Consider the following 13,040-nt stretch of genomic DNA (forward strand, 5'->3'; position numbering starts at 1 on the left):
TTTCGGCTGGGGAGGGTCGAGCTGAGAACTCGGATCCTGGGTCGGGCAAGGTTTTGCTCCACTCTGTGATCCGTGGTCGTGAACCTGAGGGTGACTGGGAGTTTTTGTCCGTTTTGTACCATAAGAAAGCCCCAGAATGGAATCTAGCAGGTAGCGGGCGCTCAGAGTGTGTGTGTGTGTGTGTGTGTGTGTGTGTGTGCGCGCGCGCGCACCCTAGTGCTTGTTTTACACTGTTGACGAAAATACTCAAACTAAAATATTTGAAAAGATTTACTCTGAGCTAAATATGAGTGACCAGTGGCCGGTGCCACAGCCCTCAGGAGATCTTGAGAACCTGTGCCCAGGGTGGTTGCGAAATACGTGGTTTTATATCTTTTAGGGAAACATGAGACACTAATTAAATACATGCAGAATGTACATTCATCCCCTCCGGAAAGGCGGGAAACTGGAAGGTGGGTGGCCTTCCAGGTCATAGGTAGATTCAAAGATTCTTTGATTGGCAATAGGTTGAAAGAGTTATTGACTAAAGACTTAGAAATGTCTGGGTTAAGATAGGGGTTTGTGAAGACCAAGGTTTCATCTTGCATGTGAAGCCTCCAGGTAGCAGGCTTTACAGAGAATAGATTGTAAGTGTTACTTTTCAGACTTGGAGTCTTTTCTATCAGTAATTCCAAAATGAAGGAGGGTATAATAAGGCATGTCCGACCCACCCAACCCCGCCTTTCCATCATGGCTTTACTCGTTTTTCAGGTTAGGAATGCGTTAGCCAAGGGGAGGGGTCCATTCAGATGGCCTGGGGGATGCTTAGGATTTTATTTTTGGTTTACAACACCAGCACCACCGGAAAGTTTGCTGGTGTCCTTTCTAGTCATTTGTGTAATTGTCAGTTCCAGAATTCCACATTTCTCTTTTAGTTTACCCTAATGTCTGTGAGATTTCATGTGTAGTTCTACTTAAAATTGGTCAAGAAAAAGATGTACATTAAGTATAATAAGTTGACATGGCAATAGTAATATCTGATAATGGACTTCAAAACAATGTATATAGTAGGAGATAAAGAGGTAACAATCATAAAAGAGCAGGTGATTGGGAATTTGCATATACGTTTGTCACTTAACTACAGGGATACATTCTGAAAACTGTGTCGTTAGGTGATTGCATCATGCAAGCATCACAGAGTGCACTGACACAAACAGAAGTGGGGTAGCCTACTACATACCTGGGTTATATGGTGTATGGTCTATTGCTCATAGGCTACAAACCTGTATAGCATATTACTGTATTGAATGCTATAGGCATTTATAAAACAGCAGTATTTGTGTATCTAAACATAGAAAAGGTACAGTAAAAATACTGACTAAAATATTTTAAAATGGCACACCTGTATAAGATACTTGCCATGAATGGAGCTTGCAGGACTGAAGCTCTGGGTGAGTCAGTGAGTGAGCTGTGAGAATGCTAAGGAATAGGACATTACTGTCCACTACTATAGACTTTACAAGCAGTACTTAGGCTTTACTAAATTTATTTTTTAAAGTTTTCTTTATTCATTAAAAAATTAACCTTAGCTTCCTGTAACATTTTTACATTATAAACTTGCAATTTTTTATTACTTGAATAATACTTCAAACACACATTACATAGCAACACAAAAATATTTATGTCCTTATTCTATAGGCTTTTTTCTATTTAATAATTTTTTATTTTAAAAATGTTTATTTTAAAATTTTTTTTATTAAAAACAAAGACACACACACTTTAGCCTGGGCTTACATAGGGTCAACAGTATCCATATCACTGTGTTTTACCTCCACATCTTGTCCCACTGGAACGTCTTCAGGGTCAATAATATGCATGGAGTGATCATCTCTCATGAAAACAATGCCTCCTGAAGGATTTGCCTGAGGCTGTTTTACAGTTACCCTTTTTTTAAATAAGTAGAAGGAGTACATACAGTCTAAAATAATAATACAAATAGTACAATAAATATATAAACTAGTAATGTAATCATTTATTACCTATTATGTACTATACATAATTGTATGTGCTATACTTTTATACAACTGGAAACACAGTAGGTTTACACCAGCATCACCACAAACATGTAAGTGATATGTTGCATGACAATGTCTATAAGTGACAGGAATTTTTTAGCTCCATTGTAATCTTATGGGACCACCATTGTATATGTGTCCATCATTGATTAAAATGTTTTTACGTGGCACATGACTCTATGTGTTCATCAGGAATATGTACGCTGGTATCAATCTATAATGAGAGTGTTAAAATTTCATGAAGCAGACACTAACAGAACAAAAGAAATAGATCCACAAGCATAATTGGAAATCTACAATTATATTTCAGTAATTGATAGCATTGTAGTCAAATTCAGTAGCATATATAATGAGCTCTTCATATATGCAGATTCAAATATTCAGGAAAAAACATAATGATAGTAAAATATAATACAAAGTTTAAAATACAGTATGACAATTATTTACACAGCATTTATATTTTATTAGGTATTATAAATAAATCTAGAGATGGCCAGGCTCAGTGGCTCACGCCTGTAATCCCAGCACTTTGGGAGGCTGAGGCCGGTGGATCACGAGGTCAAGAGATGGAGACCATCCTGGTCAACATGGTGAAACCCCGTCTCTACTAAAAATACAAAAATTAGCTGGGCATGGTGGCGCGTGCCTGTAGTCCCAGCTACTCGGGAGGCTGAGGCAGGAGAATTGCCTGAACCCAGGAGGCGGAGGTTGTGGTGAGCTGAGATCGCGCCATTGCACTCCAGCCTGGGTAACAAGAGCAAAACTCCGTCTCCAAAAAAAAAAAAAAAAAAAAAACTAGAGATGATTTAAAGTGTACAGAAGAATGTGCATAGGTTATATGCAAATACTATACCATTTTATGTAACAAACTTGGGCATCTGCAGGTTTTGGTATCCACAAGGTGTCCTGGAACCAGTACCCTGTGGATAGCAAGGGACAACTGTATAGAAGATGGCAACCACATCAGTCAACATGACCTAACTGTTGTTTAAAGAACACCATACCAAAAATTGAAAAATTACATTATATTCATGTACATGAACAGCCCCCACAATAGACTATAGGCTGGACTATAAGATAAGTCACAATAAACTTCAAAAGATTGCCATGTGACAGGGAATGTAAATTAGAAACCAGTAATAAGAAACCCATATAATCCCTCAATACATGGAAATTAAATAACACACTGCTAAATCTACAGATTGTTGAATAAATAAGTAGAAATGTTTTGAACTATGAAAAAATGACAATACAACATATCAAAATGGGAGGGATACAGCTAAAGCAGAGTTGAGAGGGAGGTTAAGTCTTAAATTAAAAAAGAAGAAATTCATAGCAGCATTATTCACAATAGCCAAGAAATAGGTGCAACCCACATGTCCATCAATGGACAAATGGATAAGCAAAATGTGGTAATATGACTTGGATATTTGTTTCCTCAAAATCTCATGTGGACATGTGACCCCAATGTTGGAGGTGGCACCTAGTGGGAGGTGTTGGATTATAGGAATGGATCTCAGGAATGGCTTGGTATCCTCCCCATGGATATGAGTTCACCCTATAGCTAGTTGTTTAAAGGAGCCTGGCACCTCCTCCCTCTGCCTTTTGTTACCTCTCGCTGTGTGATATGCTAGCTCTCCCTTTGCCTTCTGCCATAATTATAAGCTTCCTGAAGCTTCACCAGGAACAGATGCTGACACTATGCTTCTTGTACAGCCTACAGAACCATGAGCTAAATAAACCATTTTTCTTTATAAATTACCCAGCCTCAGGTATTCCTTTATAGCAACACAAAACAGACTTAATATATGTGGCATATACATACAATGTAATATTATTCAGCCTTGAAAGGAAATTTTGACATATGCTACAATGTGGCTGAACCTTGAGGATATTATTCTAACAAGCCAATCACAAAAGATAACTACTTATGATTCCATTCATATGAGGTATCTAGAGTAGTCCAACTCATAAAATCAGAAAGTATTACTGGTGTCCCACTTTTTGGCTATTAACGCTTATAGTGAGATAGTTTGTAGGTTTCTTGTGGTGGTTGCCAGGGGCTGGAGGCAGGGGGAAAAGGGTAGTTGTTGTTTGATGGATATAGTTTCACATTTATAGGATGACAAAGTTGTGGATGTTGGTTATACAAAAATGGGAATATACTTAATGCTACTGAGCTGTACACTCAAAAATAGTTAAGATGGTGAATTTTACATTACATGTATACTTTGCCACAATTTTTAAAAACGAAGAAAAGGCTTAAAGAAACTAGAAAAAGAATAACAAACATACTAAACCCAAAGTCGAAAAAAAGAAAGATGGGCAGAAATTGATGAAGTAGAAAGCAGACCATTGAGAAAATGAACAAAACAAAAAGTTGTTTATTTGACGATATTTTAAAAATTGATAAATCCTAGTAAGCATAATTAATAAAAGAGAAAACACAAATTACTCATGTCAGGAATAAAAATGAAGATGCCACTACAGATCCTACAGACAGTAAAATGATAAGGCAATATTATGAACAATTTTATGCCAATAAATTTGACATCTTAGATGAAATTCATCCATTCCTTTAAAAGCACAGCTTCCCAAAACTCTTGACCCAAGATGAAAAAGAAAAACAGAAACTCTGTATCTAATTTTTTTTTTTGAAACAGGGTCTTGCTCTGTCACCCAGACTGGAGTCCAGTAGCATAATCATGACTCACTATAGCCTCAACCTACTAGTATCAAGTTATTCTTCTGTCTCAGCCTCCCAAGTAGCTGGGACTACAGGTGGGCACCACTATGCCCAGCTAAATTAAAAAAAAATTTAGAGACAGGGTCTCACTTTGTTGTGCAGGCTGGTCTTGAACTCCTGGGCTCACAAAATCCTCCCACCTTTGCCTCCCAAAGTTCTGGGATTTCAGGTGTGTGCCACGATGCCCTGCCTAAAATTTTAATTTTTAATAAATAAAAATTCCTACATGCAGAACCAGGTTCAGCTCCACTGAAACCCCTGCAACTCAGCCAAAAGTAAATGTAACATGGTTTTGAGTACTCAATCCAGGGCACATGAAATCTCCTTAAAAACAAAACAAACAAAGCATACCTCTTCTCTACTGAGATAAGCTCAAAAACAAAAATTACAAAAAACAAGGAAATAACCATTACAGGAGGGTCAGCAGAGTAAATAAATAACAAAGTTGGCACCTACAAGACATGCATATAATATGACAATATGAAAGAATATGAAATGTTTTAAATGGAAAAAACTAATACTGAAAACACAATACTTAAAAATAATCAGTAGATTTAAAAAACAACAAGAGAATTTCTAGAAATAAAAAAAAGTCTATAGAGAACATAATAAGCACAGCTCAAAATTAATGAACTTAAAGATCTATCTGAAGAAATTACCTATGATGCAGCACAGAGATAAAAAGTGAAATACAGATGAGAAACTAAGAGACATGGAAGAAAATAAAAGGGCCCAAGACATATCTAATAAATGTCATAAAAGGAGGAGAAGCATCAGGAAAAAAGTGGTTTAGAACTTTTCACAAATAAAGTTAATTTTAAGATGAGGAATCTGAGTCACAGCACCAAAAAATAAAAATTAAAAAACAAAAGATGAGGAATCAAAATGAGTGTTAAGTAGAATAATGAAAGCGTATCGAACACTTAGACAGATCACAGTGATAATGCAGAACAGAAATCTTGAAAGAAAGAAAGGAAGGAAATTAAAAACAGAAAAGACATCCTACCTAAAAGGAAAGATGATTGGCACAAGATGCCGAAAGACAGGAGAATAATACCTTCAAAGTGACAGAGGAAAAGCAGCAATTAAGAGTGGGGCAAAATAAAGACATTTTCAGACAAAGATAAGGTTTTATTCATAGACTCACTGGAAGAATTTCTAAAGGATGTGAATCAGCAAAAAGAAAGTTAAACCCAGAAAGACAGAATGAGATAAAATCTTAAATGATGAGCAAGGAAATTGGTAAATATGTTGAGGATTCTATTTAGTAAGTAATAATGATTACTTTTTATGGAATTTCAAAACAAATTAGATCAAAAGCACCAGACAAAAATAGAAAGAGGCTCACACTTGTAATCCCAGTACTTTGGGAGGCTGAGTTGGGCAGATCACTTGAGGTAAGGAGTTGGAGACAAGCCTGGCTAACATGGTGAAACCCCATCTCTGCTAAAAATACAAAAATCACCCGGGCGTAGTGGTGTGCACTTGGAATCCCAGCTACTCAGGAGGGTGAGGCAGAAGAATCACTTGAACCCAGGAGGCTGAGGATGCAGTGAGCTGAGATAGCGCTACTGCACTCCAGCCTGGCTGACAGGAGACTCCATCTCAAAAAAAAAGAAAAAATGTACTTAAAGTATTCTAAGGTCTTTTTTATTGCTCAAGGAGATACCAATTAGTCATAAGTCAAAGATGCAAGGTTAAGAGTAACTTCCAAAAGTGAAGCAATACAATAGATTATTTTTAATCCAGTGTAGGGGAAAGGATGATAAAGAACACTTAATTGGTCTCATAGAAGTCAAAGCATAAAAGAAGCAGCAAGTATAAGCCTGATTAAAAAGAAAGTGGAGAAGGAGATGGGTCATTGAGATAAGGGGAGATCTGGTGATACCTCTGAGAAGATGAAGTCAGTCAATCAGGTTGCTGTGGCCAAAGTGCATGGTCCTTGCCTCTCTGAGTTTGTGGTGGGGAGAAACAACAAACCCAACACTAAACGTGGAGGAAAGAATTAAAGACTCAGGCCTATCAGTTTCCACTCCCTGCCCTCCCATTACTTCCAGTTTAAAGGTTTACAGGGACTCATGGATGAATGGAAAGTTTTTTGGAAATTTGATATAGAAATAAGCTGCCTCTTGACCAGCAGAGAGCCCCAGATTCATCTTAATGTGGAGTAACTGAGCTGCAGGGCAATCAGTGTTCCAGAGCTTTGTGCTCAGACAGACCTAGATACAGTCCCCACCTGCACTGTTTTTAGTTGTGTATATCCCTTAACATGACTGAGCCTCATTCTCTTCTGATACAAAATGAAGACAGGCATTCCTGCTGTACCCATCTCATCTATAAATGAAGGGAATAAGTCTTTATGAAATGAGACAAAGTATATTTAGTGTCTGCAGTGTAGTCACTCAATAAATTAGTGTCTTTCTACCTGTTTCTCACAAAACTGGAATAAAAGCTGGAAAATTGCTCTGTAAACCGTAAGGCACTACACATACAAAAGAGATTACTATTAGTTTTTCCTAAGTGATTAGCTCATGACTCCTTTCCATACTCCTCAGCCATGGCAACATTGAGAGGCCTGATTTTGGTGGGATGGAAGGTAATGAAGAAACTCTGGTTTCTGGCCAGCTCCAGGATGGCATGTAATAGTTAACCATGCTTAACTTCATCACACAGCTCATTCCATAGCTGGCTCAGTAACTATGGATCTCCAAGCAGCAACTTAACATTTATGCTTACATCTTCTAAGCTAAGTATGTATTGTTCTTTGATTTACATGCCACATTGATTATTTAAGGGGTTCCAACTGTGGATCATGAGGCAGAAGAGGTGACAATGAAAGGTCAGGCAAAGACAGGAGTGTCCAATACGGAACACGAAATCCCATCCTAACTATAAAACATTATATGTTCTTTATTGCATTTTAACTTCAAAAATTATTGACTCCATTTTCCATTTCCTTTTAATATGTTTTGAGCTCTTCAGTCCTGTTTTGTCATCATGTACACAAGTAAAGTTCTTAGCCCTAAGTATCCACACTCATCTAATAGTAGTAAAAAGTAATCTTTAAAAAATATCAAGGAGGAGATGTCTTCTCCTTATGGAGCTAGAGGGGAAAAGACACCACTCTGTGTCATAAAATCTATATAAAATAACCTGATATGATAAAGTATTGAATTGAGAGCACTCAGTCAGTATCAGTGTTACTCTCCTGTCCAGTAGAGAGATAACTCTGATCATCCTGAGCTATTTTCCTATCGATAATTTGTTTATTTGTATTATTTGTGCAAAGGTGTCTTTAAGAGCTGATAGTTCAATACTAATCCTAAATCCCATTGTTTGTGTCATAATTCGCTGCCCTGATGATAATGCTTAAACTCTCATCTCTGTTTTTCTAAAAGGCATAAATATGTATAAGGTTTCTATTTTAAGAAAAAAGTTTGTAATTTCTGTTTACTCCTATCTTGCATAAAGGTATAATAAAATCCTATGACCAGCTCAGCACGGCGGCTCATGCCTGTAATCCCTACTCTTTGGGAGGCTGAGGCGGGTAGATCATCTGAGGTCAGGAGTAAGAGACCAGCCTGGCCAACATGGTGAAACCTCATCTCTACTAAAAATACAAAAATTAGCCAGGCGTGGTGGTGCACACCTGTAATCCCAGCTACTGGGGAGGCTGAGGCAGGAGAATCGCTTCAACCCAAGAGGCAGAGGTTGCAGTGAGCCAAGATTGTGCCACTGCACTACAGCCTGGGCATCAGAGCAAGACTCCGTCTCAGGAAAAAAAAAAAAAATCCCTTGACCTTCTTTGGACACTAGGGAAATGCACAACAAAACAATAATGAGATACTATAAATACTTTACACCTACTACAATGGCTATAATTTTTTTTAAAGTGTTGGCAAGGATGTTGAGAAATAAAAACTCTTGTACCCTGCGAGTGGGAATGTAAAATGGTGCAGTTGCTGTGGAAATCAATCTGGCAGTTCCTGAAACAGTTAAACATAATGTTACCATATAATCTACAATTGTATTCCTCAGGTCTACCTGACAGAAATGAAAACATTTCCACACTAAAACATGCACATGAATGTTCACAGCAGCATCATTCACAGTAGCCAAAAAATGGAAACAACCTAAATGTCCGTCAACTGATGAATGGATAAGCAAGATGTGGCATATCCTTACCACATCTTGGAATATTATTCAGTCATAAAAAGAAAGTAATAATGATACATGTTACGTGGATGAACCTTCAAAATGTTATGGTAATTTAAAGAAGCTAGTCATGAAGGATTTACATATTGCACGACTCTATGCATATGAAACATCCAGAAGATGAAAATCTGTCAAGAAAAAGCACATTAACGGTTGCCTAGGGCTGGAGGGCATGGAGGTTTGGAATTGATAGCTAAGGGGAGCTGGAATTCTTTGGGAGATAAATATAATCTAAAATTGTGGTGATGCTTGAGGCCAGGAGTTTGAGACCAGACTGGCCAACATGGTAAAACCCTGTCTCTACTAAAAATACAAAAATTAGCCAAGTGTGGTGGCATGTGCCTATAATTTCAGCTACTTGGGAGTCTTAGGGAGGAGAATCACTTGAACCTGGGAGGAGGAAGTTGCAGTGAGCCGAGATCAAGCCACTGCACTCCAAGTCTCTGTTTCAAAATAAAATTGTGGTGATGGATATGTAACTCTGTGAATACACAGAAAGCCATTAAATTATACACTTTAAATGGGTGAACTGTATGTGAATTATGGTTCAATAAAGTGGTTTTAACTTGTCCCATGCCTTGAGGAATTACTAGCTTAGTATATGGCCTCCAGTAGTGGTTTAATGATATTCTGAGGGAGATCTCTTAAGCTTTATTCACAGCTTTATTTTACCCTCCTAGTCCACTCGCAGTCTTTGCATAGGAGAACCTACCACAGTCCTGTTTCAAAGGTAAAAGTGGATAAGCACCTCATGTTTGCAGGTTGGTGGGATGGAAAGAGAGTTGTCATTCACTTGGTCTGCCCTGTCCCCTAAGTGTCTTTGCTCCTCACACCTCTGTCAACGTTGGTTGGAAAGGAGTGCTGTTCCTGAGGTATTGACTCCTGTTGTGTTTGTTGTTTTGATGTGAGAGCAGAGGAAAAACAAGGAAGTATTTTCCTCTGGTCTGTTTTCCAGACCAGTCTTTACAGAAACACACACACAGAGCTTCAGACAACACTGCACTTACACAACCCTAAGAGTTAGTACTTCTTTCAGTTCTGCACTCCAAGCACTTCAGTGACTTTGGCCTCACTGTAGTCCTAGCCTTGATTTTAACATCCATCTCTCAGCAGCTAGCCAAAAAAAAAAAAAAAGACAAAAAATACCAATGAAGATATAATGAACTTGGTAAAATTAATATTTGCAAAATAATTCACCCAATGACTATAAAATATGTATGCTTTTCAAGTATACATGGTATATTCATCAAGACAGACCATATATTAGGCCATAAAAAAAGTATCAGTGAATTTCAAAGGATCAAAACCGTACACAATGTATTCTCCGGTCAAATGAAATTAAACTAGGAATCACTGACAGTGAACTATCTAGAAAACCCATAAAAGTTTGGAAATTAAACACACTTCTACATAATCCATAGGTTAAAGAAGAAATCAAAGGGAAAAGAAAATAGTTTGAACTAACTGATAATGAAAATGGACCAAATAAAAATTTGTGGGGCCAGGGATGGGGGCTTATACTTATAATCCCAGCACTTTGGGAGGCCAAGGCAGGCGAATTGCTTGAACTCAGGAGTTTCAGACCAGCCTGGGCAATAGGATGAAACCTCATATCTATAAAAGATAAAAAAAATTAACAGGATGTGGTGGCATACACCTGTGGTCCCAGCTATGCAGGAGGCTGAGGGAGGAGGATCACTTGAGCTCAAGAAGTCAAGGTTGCACTAAGCCATGATCACACCCCTGCACTCTAACCTGGGTGACAGAGTGAGACCTTGCCTCAAAAATAAATAAATAGGCCAGGTGCTGTGGCTTATGCCTGTAATCCCAGCACTTTGGGAGGCCAAGGCAGGTGGATCACAAGGTCAAGAGATCAAGACCATCCTGGCCAATATGGTGAAACCCTGTCTCTACTAAAAATACAAAAATTAGTTGGGCGTGATGGCGCAGCCTCTAATCCCAGCTACTTGGGAGGCTGAGGCAGGAGAATGGCTTGAACCTAGGAGACAGAGGTTGCAGTGAGCCAAGATCGCACCATTGCACTCCAGCCTGGCTACAGAGCGAGACTCCGTCTCAAAAAAAAAAAATATATATATATATATAAAATAAAATAAAAATTTGTGGAATGGAGTTAAAGTAGTGATTCCGGATTTAAATGCTTGTACCAGAAGAGAAGGTCCAGAATCAATAACTACAGGTTCTACATTAAAAGGCTAGAAAAGGAAAAGCAAAGTAAACCCTCAGTACCTAGAAGAAAGGAAATAATACGAGAGAAAAAAAATAAATGAAAGAGATATATAGTTAGCCAAAGTAAAGGTGAATTCTCTGAAAAAAGCAACAAAATTGATAAAACCTTGGCTGGGCATGGTGGCTTATGCCTGTAATCCCAGTACTTTGGGAGGCCAAGGCGGGTGGATCACCTAAGGTCAAGAGTTTGAATCCAGCCTGGCCAACATGGTGAATGAAACCCCATCTCTACTAAAAATACAAAAATTAGCTGGGTGTGGTGACATGTGCCTATAGTCCCAACTATTCTGGAGGCTTAGGCAAGAGAATCACCTGAACCTGGGAGGCGAAGGTTACAGTGAACTGAGATAGTGCCACTGCACTCCAGCCTGGGTGACAGAGCAAGACTCCATCTCAAAAAAAAAAACAAAGGCCAGGCACGGTGGCTCACCGCTGTAATCCCTGTAACTTTGGGAGCCGGAGGTGGGTGGATCACCTGAGATTAGGAGTTCCAAGATCAACCTGGCCGGCATAGTGAAAGCCCATCTCTACTAAAAATACAAAAAAAAAAAAAAAAAAAATAGCCAGGCATGGTGGCGGGCACCTGTAATCCCAGCTACTGGGGAGGCTGAGGCAGGAGAATCGCTTGAACCTCAGAGTCAGGTTGCGGTGAACCGAGATCGCACCATTGTACTCCAGCCTGGGCAACAAGAGCAAAACTCTGTCTCAAAATAAAAGGTCGGGGGAGGAATCTTTAGAGGAAGAAATCCTAGTCTTGAGTCCTCAATATCATATCTTCCCAGAACCCTGCCTTGGGAGCAATTCCAGCCCTAACATCTCAATATCAAACACAAGGCTGTGCATATTAGAACACAGCCTCGTCCGTATGAAACACAAGGCTGTGCTTTTTCAGTTGGAACCTTCATTCTGGATCTAACATCCAACTTCCCCTTCGATCGCCATTTGACTGCACACTGCAATGTGGTTATAAGGTGAAATGACTAAGGCAATGAGAGAAATCCCAGTACAACAAGCTCCAAGAAACCACATTAACTTAAAATTGGCCCCAGGGGTTGGCGAGGCTGCATGCCATTGTGTATTTTACATTATGAAAGCAACAGAGGCCATGCTTTAGACAGAAGGTCTCAGAGTCTTCCATAGACACAGAGCAAGACACCCGGGGATCTTGTCCACGTATTCCTGAGCCCCAGAACTGCAGCAATCAAACTCTACAAAAGCTGCACAGGGCCAGTTTTGATCACAGTCTCCAGTGGGTCACAATAGCGCTGCCACAGGATCACCGGTCACAGCATGACACATTCAGTCACCGTTCAGCGCCGTCACACAAACGGCCCCGCCCCCACTCAGTCGGGCGGGCCCAATCGGGGACAGTCCAGGGCCTCCCCCGTGTGCAAACATCCCCAGCCCCGTCACAGGCGCGCCCACTCACAATCACACCACACACGAACGCAGCTACAGAACCGCACACACAAACACAATCACACACTCCTCCTCCCCAGCAGGTGACCTGCACACAGTCCTGGGGCTTCTGCCTCTCCACAAGCCCCATCCACGTCCCAGGAACCCGGGTCCCCTGCCGTGAGCTCCTCTCGCATCCAGACCGGGTCACCTCAACTCACCACAAGGAAAACGACCACCAGGTCAACGGAAAACGGAGCCGGGTCCTCGGAGAAGTGTAGTCTCAACCGGAATAGAGCCGGCGTGGGTGCAAACGGAGGGGAGCGCAGTGGCAAGCACCGCTCGGCGTTTAACTGCCCGCCCCGAAGACTCCTGGGAGC

At 39.9% G+C, this 13,040-nt stretch overlaps 1 protein-coding gene and 1 long non-coding RNA gene across 5 annotated transcripts in view; one reads left to right on the forward strand and one right to left on the reverse strand.

Annotated features, from left to right (window-relative positions):
• Window positions 1-13,040, forward strand: part of ZNF382 (zinc finger protein 382) — an 83,463-nt gene that overhangs the window by 39,412 nt on the left and 31,011 nt on the right. The gene's annotated exons all lie outside the window — the stretch shown is intronic.
• Window positions 1,524-13,007, reverse strand: LOC135276751 (uncharacterized). The gene is made up of 2 exons (XR_010344286.1): window positions 12,882-13,007; window positions 1,524-10,128 (listed from the first exon to the last, which is right to left on the reverse strand). It is a non-coding gene; the product is annotated as an uncharacterized LOC135276751 (long non-coding RNA).

This window comes from Aotus nancymaae, unplaced genomic scaffold (assembly GCF_030222135.1).
Source record: "Aotus nancymaae isolate 86718 unplaced genomic scaffold, 86718_ANA_hifiasm-v0.15.2.pri h1tg000028l, whole genome shotgun sequence".
In the NCBI taxonomy this organism is placed as follows: Eukaryota; Metazoa; Chordata; class Mammalia; order Primates; family Aotidae; genus Aotus; species Aotus nancymaae.